This window comes from Protopterus annectens, chromosome 16.part0 (assembly GCF_019279795.1).
Source record: "Protopterus annectens isolate FY-2018-M chromosome 16.part0, PAN1.0, whole genome shotgun sequence".
In the NCBI taxonomy this organism is placed as follows: domain Eukaryota; kingdom Metazoa; phylum Chordata; order Ceratodontiformes; family Protopteridae; genus Protopterus; species Protopterus annectens.
The window spans coordinates 115,975,580-115,988,077 of NC_056750.1; the positions used below are offsets into that span (position 1 = coordinate 115,975,580).

The 12,498-nt window shown below is 39.0% G+C and overlaps 1 protein-coding gene across 1 annotated transcript in view; it reads left to right on the top strand.

Moving 5' to 3' along the window:
• The first annotated feature begins 1,759 nt into the window (after positions 1-1,759).
• Positions 1,760-12,498, top strand: part of LOC122790525 — a 793,381-nt gene continuing 782,642 nt past the window's right edge. The window contains exon 1 of the mRNA XM_044058074.1: positions 1,760-2,174. The gene's annotated coding sequence lies outside the window, so the exon portion shown is untranslated. The remainder of the gene's footprint in view (positions 2,175-12,498) is intronic.

Consider the following 12,498-nt stretch of genomic DNA (forward strand, 5'->3'; position numbering starts at 1 on the left):
AATGAAAGTTTTTAAACAGATAAAGATTTGTAAAGCTACAGAATGCTTTTAACTGCAAACAAATCAGTTACCCATGCAGATTACAATAAAAGTGCTATATATAAATTGCTAGAAACAATAAACTGTATAAATAATCGAAAAAAAACAGGATACTTATATATCTCAGCTAAGATATTGTAATAAGTGGAATCAGGTATGGATTGTAGTTTTGAGAGCTAAAGCCCCAGCCAGAATTACTTGGTAAACTGACTTGAACAACATGTAGCAATAAAGTGTCTCTAGTCTGAACACTGTGGCACAGCTCAGTAAATTCATGGGATAAGCATAAGGAAGGGAAAGGAAAGGAAATGAAAGCAGAGAAAAGGACAAAGCTATTGAACATGCTTTTTCCTGCTATAAAACAGGAAGGGCAAAGGTCAGACTCAATAAGCCAGGTGATGTCTGCTTGCAACACAGTTCTCTGTTTCCAGTAGTTACAACCAGGAAATAAGACTATATGATCTGCTACTAAACATAGTTTAATGTTCATGCAAAGTCAGAAGACACAGACTTGGTAAGACATGCATTTTTTGTTCCTGTTTAGAACATTCAAGACATACTGTGGAACTCATCAGGAAAGAACGAGCACTACAGATAAGAACCATAACCTCTAGAACATCTAGAAAGACATATGAACATCATTTATGGGTTAACCTACAGAATATGTTGGGAAAAATGATCATATTGCATAAAGGTAATTGTCTTTCCTTGTCATTCATGAGAATAAGCTACAAAATGAAGATTACAGTGTATGTAAATGTATAAATACTGGAGGTCTATATGCATACTTTAGTTTGTTTGGTTTTGTTAATCTTATATCCATATTTAAGTGTTAGAAATACATGTTATCAATTTGTAAACCTATAATGCAAAATGTCTCATATATGTCTATGTGACTGTTTTCATTATAATCAAAATCAATAAAATTGTTTCAAAAAAAAAAGGAAAGAAAGAGCACAACTGAACAACTGGCCCCAGATGAAAATAAGTTTGAAAAAAAAAGATTAGGAAAGACTGTGAGGTGTCATTAGCACACAGAAAATGATGACCCCTGATGAAGCATCAGAGAGATTCCGCAGTCACAAAAAACACAGGTGACATCAACACTGATGCATAGTTTCAAGAGACTTTCAACTTTGTGATAGGAATGATGCTAGGGATAAAACAAATAATGCAGGCAAAGGGATAGACTCAGTGGTTAGGATTTCTGTCTTACACATCTGGGGGGGTTGGGGTTTAAGGTTATATTGTGTTATAGTCTGTCTGGAATTTTCATATTCTTCCTTTGAGTACACATTTTCTCTGCAGCTGGACTGACTACTCTGTTGTTTTCCTTGTTTCTTTGTTTGTTATTTAGTTTCACCTTTGCAGACTTAGTCAAGACTGAAATGGATCTGCAGTAGACCATTTCAAATTAATTTAACATATTTTAAAAAATGCCATAGAGACTACAGACGGTAATGTAATACAAAGGCATTAAGAAAGCACACAATTACTATCCTCTTGTTGTTTGCTTTGCATTTCCAAGTACCTGTTGACACCAGATGCAACCAAGTCAGGTGACATGTTACAGATGTTACACCTGCAAACTGTAAACGGAGATATCAAAAGAAAGCAGAAGAAAGTGCTGAAATGACAGTAATCACCCTGCCTCCCAACAAACAGCATCCTGGGTGCAACTCTCAGATGCTTTTTTTTTCTTAAAAAAATGTTACTTTCCTTCATTCATTTGAACTAAAAGGAACATGTGTTTTTCATTTAGTTATGTTTCTTTACTGGCTTCCGTACATGAAGTAAGGCTGAGAATGGAAAGTGAAACCAAGTTTTGTAAATCACTTTGCTGACTATTCCATTGTGTTTCATATGTATGTAAAACAGCTGCAATGCCGAGAAAGCTAGCTGGTTCTCAGAGAAAACCACTGCAGAGCTGTTAGCATACTTTTATACAGCTTTGATTTCCACTCTATCAACTTGTCTCACTGGATACAAAATAAAGTAACTACAATCTGTTTCAGCCGAGACTTCGTTGCAAGCTCGACATGACCTTACCACATCAAATGCCACACGTTTAATTCCAGGCTCTGTTTGTCCTTCAAGTTCTGCTTCCTGCCTTGTTGCTTTGGGTGTGTTTTCAGGTAAGATGCACAGAATGGGATAGACAATGCAATGCAAGTACAGAGATCATGCTACAGTAAAACCGTATGCTTTTGTTTGTTCCAGCTTCTTTTGCATCATCTGCTATGAGGAAACAACACTGTGTGTGTGTGTGTGTGTGTGTGTGTGTGTGTGTGTGTGTGTGTGTGTGTGTGGGTGTGTGTGTGTCTTTGTGTGTGTGTGTGTGTGTGTGTGTGTGTGTGTGTGTGTGTGTGTGTGTGTGTGTGTGTGTGTGTGTGTGTATGTGTGTGTATGTGTGTGTGTGTGTGCGTGTGTGTGTGTGCGTCTGTGAATCTGTGTCTGTGTGTGTTTATGTATGTGCAAGTGTAAATGTGTGTGTGTGTGTGTGTGTGTGTGTGTGGTGTGTGTGTGTGTGTGTGTGTGTGTGTGTGTGTGTGTGTGTGTGTGTGTGTGTGTGTGTGTGTGTGTGTGTGTGTGTGTGTGTGGGTGTGTGTGTGTGTCTTGAGCTGCATTGCAACAGTTGGAAAGTTGATAATTATAAAAGGAAAAAGAAAAGATAATTAAAATGTTGGCTTTTGAATGGGTGACTCTTTGAATGGGTGACAACATTCTCAATTTTAATCCTGATTCCTAACAGCACAAGACAATTTAAAAAAAAAAGTGTTTTGCCCACGTGCCCCTTATTTAATTAATCCATCAATGAAGTCACACACAGACTGGGAAAAGAGAATGCCAGATTCCCATAATACATAACCTTGAAGTTAGACTTGACTGAGCAATTCAGTCAATCAGTGTTACTAATTCATCCAGCCAAAAGTCCTCTTTTCAACTGTTTATTTTTGGAATGGAACCTTACAACTGTTGCTTTCTTTATTGTGTCTTTGTTGCAAAATATGACACTGCACCAAATGAAACAGTTATCTGAGACAGAACAGCTTCTAGTAAATGAATTAAGGAATATAGACTTGAGATGTTTGCAAACTATATTGAAAGCTATGTAATCCCAGATAAGATGATGCATGGCTCTGCTGTATCTAGTTTTGTACTGTGCATCTTCAGGGCACAGAAATGTACGAGGCATCATATAGATCCCATGAACTTCATCTAACATAGTGCAGCAGCAGCTTTACAGCTTTAAAGAGTGCAGGCGACTTTTATTTCCTAACATTATTTATGACAGGTTTCTTCCTTGAAGTCCAGTGATTGTTGCAAAGTGGTTTGGATAACAGGTCCTGACATGAACCTTAGAAAATATGACTGCACTCATAATATGTGCTTTATGATTTAGCCTTATGGTAAACTCATCAAGTTTCATAAGTTCCCTTCCATTTCATGCACTGCAGATATATGAAAAAAAGGAGTGGTTCATTAGTTTTTCTCTGTAATGACAAAATACGATTTTAACACCCCTCTAAAAATATCCCATGACAGCAGCAACAAAAAAGAAAAAATGACGATTGTAGCGTGCATGACTCGCAAGAGAAATTAGGGTCAGTTAACACTTGATAACAGACTTCCAAATGCAAGTTTCCACATTTACAGCTGCATCACTTTCCTAAGCAGTAATGCTTGCATTGCAGATCACAGGGCCAGCCATTAACCACTTCACTTGTGTGACTCACTCACACAACAAGAAAGCTTTGTGGGCCAAAAAAGTTCAGAACAGATTTTCCAACATTTCTCACAACTGTGGGAGTTTCTGAATATTAAGGAACCACCTCACAGCTTGATGAACTGAACACTGTGATAAAAAGCCATTGTTTATTTCAGCAAAGTTCCCTGCCTACAGCTTAGTGCAGTGTGACACCAAAATGCACTCTAGCCTGCTATTTGTACTAAAACTTGTATAAGTAATGGCAGGCATTATTCTGCTATTAGTGCTTCACATTTCACAAAACATTTTAATTTCCCAGTATAAACAGGTCAAATTCTGCCATGACTTTTCAGACTTTCAGAGGAAGAGCCCACAAGATATTTAGTTAAGTTTAGTTAAGGCTGAACATCATTCATTAAGAACTTCATTTACCACTTAAATGCAGAGAGGTAAAGGTAATTCTACCTAGAAAATGAAAACAAAAATCCATTTTTTACACTGATGTGTTTTTCATTATATCTTGACCATATATGGAGACTATGACGTCCAGTAGATGGAATGGGCACTGTAAAGTTGGTGCCGCTGTGACTGTGCATGTCTGCGTGTGGGGGGGTATGGAAAAATGACAGCCTCAGGGCTAGTCACCCAGAGGTGTGAACATTTATTCTAGGTGATGGTCACTGTCGATGTGATACCCTGACCTCAAGCACAAAATGGGAAAAAAGGGATGATGATGTCAATGCTGATGCCTCTTTGCAATACCAACACCTATGTGTTACTCTTAATATTAGTTTCTAATTTGTATTGTCCCAAAATGGCCTGATGGGGCACAATAATGTGGTATTGCTTGCACCCAAAGCTCATTTTACCCACAATGCACAGTGCCCTCATTTGATGACATAGTAAGACCACAGACATCTGCATTGTCTTTTCACTCCACTGCCTTACAAGGCAGTACATTGAATTACTGTATTAAGAGCATATTTTTAGTGACTGTCTTTGGTTTATACCAGTAGCAAGCTCCTAAACAGACTTTTACAACAGTTTTGAATGTTCTGACACAAACACCAAATCACTTGCTTTTATCTTGAAAAATAAGTCCAGGTACCCTTTACTACTGACTCAGGCTGAGGTGTCAACAGGTTTATTATTTAGTGCTTTTGTTACTTGTGTGATGACATGGCAATCTCACTGGGAAATTGGTGCCAAGAGATTTACTGACCTTTTGTTGTAGCTACAGTTAGTGTATCAATTGCTTGGTTTGTTAAGATTGCTAAATGTACTGACACAGGCATCCCTCCACTATTTAATAACTGTTTCATTTGAAAATTGCCTGAGTGATATAACAGATTCTGTCACAAATACAGAAGAAAACAATGTATTTTTTTTTATTTTATGTTATTTTACAGTTTGTTTACTGGGATAGTCTATTGGTCTGAGATGAGCCCATTTTCAGTGGAGTCCCAAGGAGAAAAGCTCCATAAGAACATTTTACAATTTAGACAAATGATTAAAAATGAGTAATACATTATACAATTTACAAAAGAAAAAGGTAAAAAACATGTCAGTAGTATTTACAAAATACCTTACTTCATACAGTGGAAAATCTAAAAGTAGAGAGGCGAAGGAGCTTCACATTGGTATCATATTAGAGTTATAGCAGAGTACAGTGAGGATAGGAAGAGATTAAGTGTCAAATAAGAAAAAAGAGACTAGTAAGAAGTAGTTTTTGAGGGGTGAAAAGGGAGGGGAGAAAGGGGGTGAGGGTAATGGCAGCTTAGTCAGAGGAAGGAGAAGAGAGCAGGAGGAAGAGTCTGAAACAGGCTATAGTAGTTATGTAGGGTGAGAGCAGGAACATTCCCAGAGGGATATGAGATGAGAATGAAGCAAAGTCTTAAAGGTAGAGTAGTTATGACTGGTGCAGGTGAGAGGTGGCAGGGAGTTCCAGAGCTGCGCTACATAAAACGATAGTAGTTGTTTGCTTGGTGGATGAGCAGGTTTGTGTAGTTCAATCAGATTTTGGTTACTGGCTCTCAGGAGTCTATCAGGTAGGTGCATTTTGATGGATGGAAGATATGTTTGTGGGCGTGAGTGAGTTGGATATACAGTGGATACAAAACGTTTACACACCCCTATTAAAATGCCAGGTTTTTGTGATATAAAAAATGAGACCACAATAAATCATTTCAAAACTTTTCCCACCTTTAATGTGACCTATAACCTGTACAATTCAATTGCAAAACAAAGAAAACTGTTAGGGGAAAAAATATAAAAAATAAGAATTGTACAATAAGCTGGTTGCATAAGTGTGCACACCCTTAAACTAATATTTTGTTGAAGCACCTTTTGATTTAATTCCAGCATTCAGTCTTCTTGGGAAGGAGTCTATCAGCATGGCACATCTTGGCTTGGCAATATTTGCCCACTCTTCCTTGCAAAAGCGCTTCCAAATCTGTCAGATTGCAAGGGCATATGTTGTGCACAGCCCTCTTCAGGTCACCCCACATATTTTCTATTGGATTTAGGTCTGGGCTCTGGCTGGGCCATTTCAAAACTTTAATTTTCATTTGGTGAAGCCATTCTTTTGTTGATTTAGATGTACACTTGGGGTCATTGTAGTGTTGAAAGGTGAAATTCCTATTCATTTTCAGCTTTCCAGCAGACGCCTGAAGGTTTTGGGCCAAAAGTGACTGGTATTTGGAACTTTTCATAATTCCCTCCACCTTGACTAAAGCCACAGTTCCAGCTGAAGAAAAGCAATCCCAAAGCATGATATTGCCACCAACATGCTTCATCATGGAGATGGTGTTCTTTGGGTGATGCGAAGTGTTGTTTTGCACCAAACGTACCTTTTAGAATTGTGGCCAAAAAGTTCATCTTTGTTCTCATCAGACCATAACACATTTTCCCACATGATTTTGGGAATCTTGATGTATTGTTTTGCAAATTTTAGCTGGGCCTGGATGTTTTTCTGTGTAAGAAAAGGCTTTCATCTTGCAACCCTACCCCACAGTCCAGACATATGGAGAATACGGGAGATTGTTGTCACATGTAGTACACAACCAGTACTTGTTAGAAATTCCAGCAGCTCCTTCATTGTTGCTGTAGATCTCTTGGCAGCCTCCCTGACCAGTTTTCATCTTGTCCTTTCATCAGTTTTGGGGGACGTCAAGATCTTTGCGACGTCACTGTTGTCCCATATTTTCTCCACTTTTCGATGACTGTCTTCACTGTATTCCAGGGTATATCCAATGCTGTGGAAGTTTTTTGTACCCTTCTCCTGACTGATACCTTTCAACAATGGGATCCCTTTGGTGCTTTGTAAGCTCTCTGTGAACCATGGCTTTTGTTGCAGCAGGCAACTGAGTAAATGTCTTGAAAATCCTACTAGGACAACTGAACTTTATTTGGGGTTAATCAGAGTCTCTTAAATTGATGGCAGGTGTGTACCCAAGTGGTTTCTTTGGTTAACCATGGGGCAGTGTTACTTTTTATTCTTTTGGTTTTGGAGGGGGCAAAAGTATTTAATAGGTTTAAGAATGTTGTATTGAACTAGGTGACAGCATTGTCTAAAGAGAGGGTTTTTAGAGGGTTCCAGTTTATGTGTTTTAGAGAGTTATGGAATATTTCAGGATTGAATTTCTTTAGGGAGCATGCAAGATTTTACAGAAAGCCAAAACAGTATCTACAGAGAATTTTCAGAAAATGCAGTCAGGTACAGTTAAAAATGAAAGATAAATATTTAAAGTATGTATTTTATATAAAAACTCTTGTGATTAAGCTAGATGGAATAAAATGCACTGTCTAAAGAAAAAAATGTTGACATTTGGATAGCTGTTGTATTACATACAGACTGTGAGATGTCTTTAATAAATAGTCCACACCCTATGCCTTTTACAATAATCAGGATTGCCAAGAGGTAGATGCTGCCATGGAGACACAATGTACAGTTCCAATGTAAAGTACAGAAATCATATACACATAAGAGACTAATACATAGGCATGTCCCTGTCCATTCATTGGGTTTACAGTGACCACCACATGCCCTTCACCTTTCACTTTAAAACATGTTTTAGATTTGCACAGTCTTTCAGTATCAGCTAACTGTGGCTAGCCAAACAGGGTGAGTCTCTCAGCTGCAGTTTGACCTAAACTGGACAAAGCTTATTTAAAGGTCCTCCTGGTCCTGTCCCTGCAATTGGTACCCCATCCCAACCAGTTACCCCTCACATTAATTAGGGCTAATGAATGGTAGACTCTGCTATGAAGATTGCAACTGCAGATGTAATGTAAAGAGCAGAGATTGCATATACATACAGGCCCAAGGCATAAATGCACCCTAACCCTCACCCCTCCACCATCCACTCACTTCACCTACCACATCACAAAATCCCCTTCATATTAAAGCAGATGGTGGGTATGACCAATCTATTAGAAACAATTACACCGGTTCAGGGTGTTAGCATAATGGTTAAGGTGTTTAGCTCACAGACACAAGGTTGAGGTTTTCATTTTCACCTTGTACAGGGTTTCATTTTCACCTTTGGTCACTAGCTGGTTAATGGCTTGGCAGTTAATCATCTGCAGCCTGATTGCTTAGTAGTTACCTATGAACCCATACGCAGGATAACCAAAATGTTAATGATGCCATACAGAGCAGAACTATATTTCTAAAGTAAAATGCAGAAAACATATGCAAATAAATGCCCAAAGCATAAACACACACTAATAGCCACTCATTTCAACTCTCTGGCTTAAATAATTTCATACTGTCAGTATTAAATCATAACATTACCAGCCCACTGATCATGGTGGTGCAGCAGTTAGCGTTGTCGCCTCACAGCAAGAGGTTCGAGTCTCGGCTGTAGAGCCTTCTGTGTGGAGTCTGCATGTCCACCCCATGGTCGAGTGCCATCTATAGACATGCAGGTAGGTGCGTGCGTGAATGGGTGTGCCTTCTTTGAAAGTTGGACATCGGGCTGGCAACTCGGCACCGTAAAAATCCACTGCCAATCATTAGTGGACCAGAGTTCCTCTGTGGCAACCCCTAACTGGGAAAAGCCGAAAGAAAGAAAGAGACCAGCCCACTGATCGCACCCACTACCCCTGCCACTAATCCTGTAGCTTTTAGCCTTAAATCAATACCTACAAGCTACATTAACAAACTTCTCCATTTTCTGAAAACTTCAACCCTAGCAGCCGACTTGCTTCCTAATGAATTCTTAAAGCTAGCAGCTGATGCCATTACTTACGCAGTGTCCCTGTTATGAATCAGTCCATCTCTGAGCAATACGTCAACAAACTTTGGAAGATATCCCATATTATCCCCCTACACACAGGATGCACCTCAATACCAGTATCTAACTACAGACCCATACAGTACTCCCTCCTCTTGCCAAAACCCTCGAGAAATGTATACATTCACAAATTCTTCCCTATCTCCTCAACAGCAACCTCCTCTCAGATGCACAGCACGACTTCAGATGCAAGCATAGCACCACATCCGTCCTAATTAGCATCACAGACATAGTCAATCAGTCAAGAAACAATGACCTTTATGTTTCATCAGTTTTCCTAAACATGTCAAAAGCATTTGAAACTGTTTCACACTAAAAACATCTGTACCAACTAGCCACCTTAAACTTCTCACAATCCATACCATCATGGTTCCATAGCTACTTGTCAGACAGACATCAAGCTGTTAAATGGCTAGACAATATATTCTCACTCTTACTTGTCTCAGTAGGAGTACCACAAGGTTCCATACTTGGCCCTCTTCTCTTTACAGTTTTTATAAATGATCTTAACTCATCAGCTAACATTATGTAATATGCGGATGATTCTACACTTATCTGCTCAGCCACCTCAACTTTCAAACTCTTGCAAAAAAGGGTCTATATTATATTCTCAAAAGCTGACAATGTAGAATCTGACATTGTCGACATGATAATATCGAACGCTCAGAATCTCGAGCGTGTAAACAGAAATCTCCATAAGGGGAGAACCCGTTAGGGTACTTTTTTCTTTTTTTTGTTTTGTCTTTTTATAAGGTCAATGTTTGAAGACATCAACCATATGGTGTCAACCATATGTTGTTCGATGTTTTCAAATGTCGATCTTATAATATAGACCCGCAAAAAAACACAAAAAGCATTTAAAGATGTTGAACAGTACTTTACCACCAATCAGCTAATACTCAACCCCAACAAGACCAAACTATTAGTTTTTACCAGCAATAAAACATCTGAAACTCCCCATCCCATTCACCATCTGCTCCACTAATAACACCAAAAATAGAGCCAGTAGACCACACCAAACTACTAGGGGTCACCACTGACAAGTCCCTCAGCTATGACCTGCACATACCCCAAACTATAAAAAGGTCCACATAAAACTCGGGGTACTCTATAGAGCCAAACCATTCCTCACCCAAACCAGGAAAATAGCCATTGCCCAAACCCATCTATTATCCACACTGTTATATACCTCTCAATTTTCATAAATTTAAAGAAATCAAATCTAAATAAACTAGAAGCCTGCTACAACAAAATAGCCAGATTTGCCACCAACCTCCCATACAGAATACATCACCGTATGGCTCTTAACAAACTAGACTGGTTGGAACTCCCAAACCTATTATGCCTGAAACAGCTCACAATTTGCCATTCAATCATCTACCGACCAGAAAAATGTCCAGCCCTGAAAAACCATGTAAAACTCTACACTAGCAATATACCTATCCACTCATCTGACAAACTTCTCCTAGACATCTCTAAAGCCAATAACAGCAACAGAGATACCTTGTTCTCAAGACACAGCTCAACAATTTGGAACTCATTTCCCCAGCCCATTCTTTACACAGCCAACCCTTCCAAATTCAAAAGTATTCTCAAGGCCCATTTGATTAAAACCTGGCTATGCTCCTGCTCAACACCAGGTTGACATCTCAGCATTTTTTCTCTATTTTGCTCTACTCCTCCTATATTATTCATCTCTAATGTTTGTATTTTCTGACTCTTTCCTGTGGAACCTATCTCCAGTTTATTACTGTATATTTCTCCACTAATTGTTTAATTTGGTGAGGCTACCACCCCACCCTAAGTAAAAAATACATAATGTTTTAGTTTCTGATTAGTTGCATTCAATGATCAACAATTATAATGAGTAATATGTGTGACTAACCATCTTTATTGCATTATTTGCATTACTGTTACTTGTTACTGCATTATTTGTATTATTGTTACTTGCTTTTTGTTCATTCCATGTCAATTGCATTCACTGTTTACTATATAACCTGTTATTCTTTACATTCTATGTTAATGCTGTTTACTATGTAACTTGAAGCTTTTCTCCCCAGGCCTCCACTGAGTATGGGCCTTTTTAGATCAGTCAGAAAATAAATAAATAAATAAATAAATAAATAAATAAGTATAGGAAATCTCCAAACTTGGTGGAGTTATTAACAAAGATATAGGAAATCTCCAAATGCTCAACCCCACCCAGTCTGGCTTTGTCAATGGGAGAACATGCCTGTTAAACTTGGTGGATTTCTTCAAGATAGCCACCAAAGCCCTAGCCGAGGGAAAATCTATGCATACGGCCTACCTAGACTTAGCAAGGCCTTTGACACAATCCCGCACTCAGGTATAGTTGATAAATATATTCAGCTGGGTATCAACCCATATATTGTTAGGTTGGTTGCAAACTGGCTCACTGATAAAACTCATACGGTCAAAATAGAGGACTCAACCTCATCCACCAGACCTGTAACCAGTTGTGTTCCACAGAGATTGGTTCTGGGACCCCTACTGTTTAGAATCTTCTTCTCCAAAGTACAAGCTAAAATTAAAGGACTGTGGCTGATAAAAGTTTGCTGATGACTGCAAACTGGGAGTGATCACTGAAACCCCTAGCTATCTCAACATCCTGCAAGAAGGTCTAATACAGACTAATGACTGGAGCCAAAGTCATGGTCTTAAACTTAATGCAAAAAAAATGCATTATCATCCCCTTCAGCAAGGGTGATGTTCCTGCAAACTACCACATCAATAGCAATACATTAAGCACACAGTCTGTGGTGAGAGATCTGGGCACATAGGTTGACAGCAACCTCAAATTTGATCACCATGTCTCCACAGTGGTAAGAAAGGCACTTTATTTTGCTCCTCTCATAAGTAAGGGCATTGCCTCCAGAAAAAAGAGGTTATAACCCCCATGTACTCTTCCCTCATCGGGCCAATAATACAGTACAATGCTGCCTTAGGTATGTCCCTTTCCAAACATCTGCAGCAATTGGACAGACTACAAAGGTTCCTTACAAAGAAAATTCAGGGTCTTCAAAATCTGTCTTATGCGGACAGACTGAAATCATTGTGTACTTTACTCTGTGTCATACAGACTGCTCAGAGGTGACCTGTGCCTTGCATGCAGAGCAATCACTGTCTCAGCTTTAATGGAAATGCTGCAAATTTGCAAGTCAAATGGCACACAGGTCACTTGCTCAAAGGACCTTGACCTGGTATGTGACATCAACAGAACTTGCTGGAGAGACAGATTTGTCTCACAGAGGTTGCCCCATCTTTAGAACAAGCTTCCTATTCATGTTAAACAAAGCCCCTCAGTGGCCCTATTTAAGTGTAATTTGGATAACTGGATGAGTAATCAGAAATTCACCCTGGGGGTTCCACCTGTGTCCCTCTTGGACAGGGGCAACAGATACTGATTTTAGTGTCTGCTTGAACCATACACTC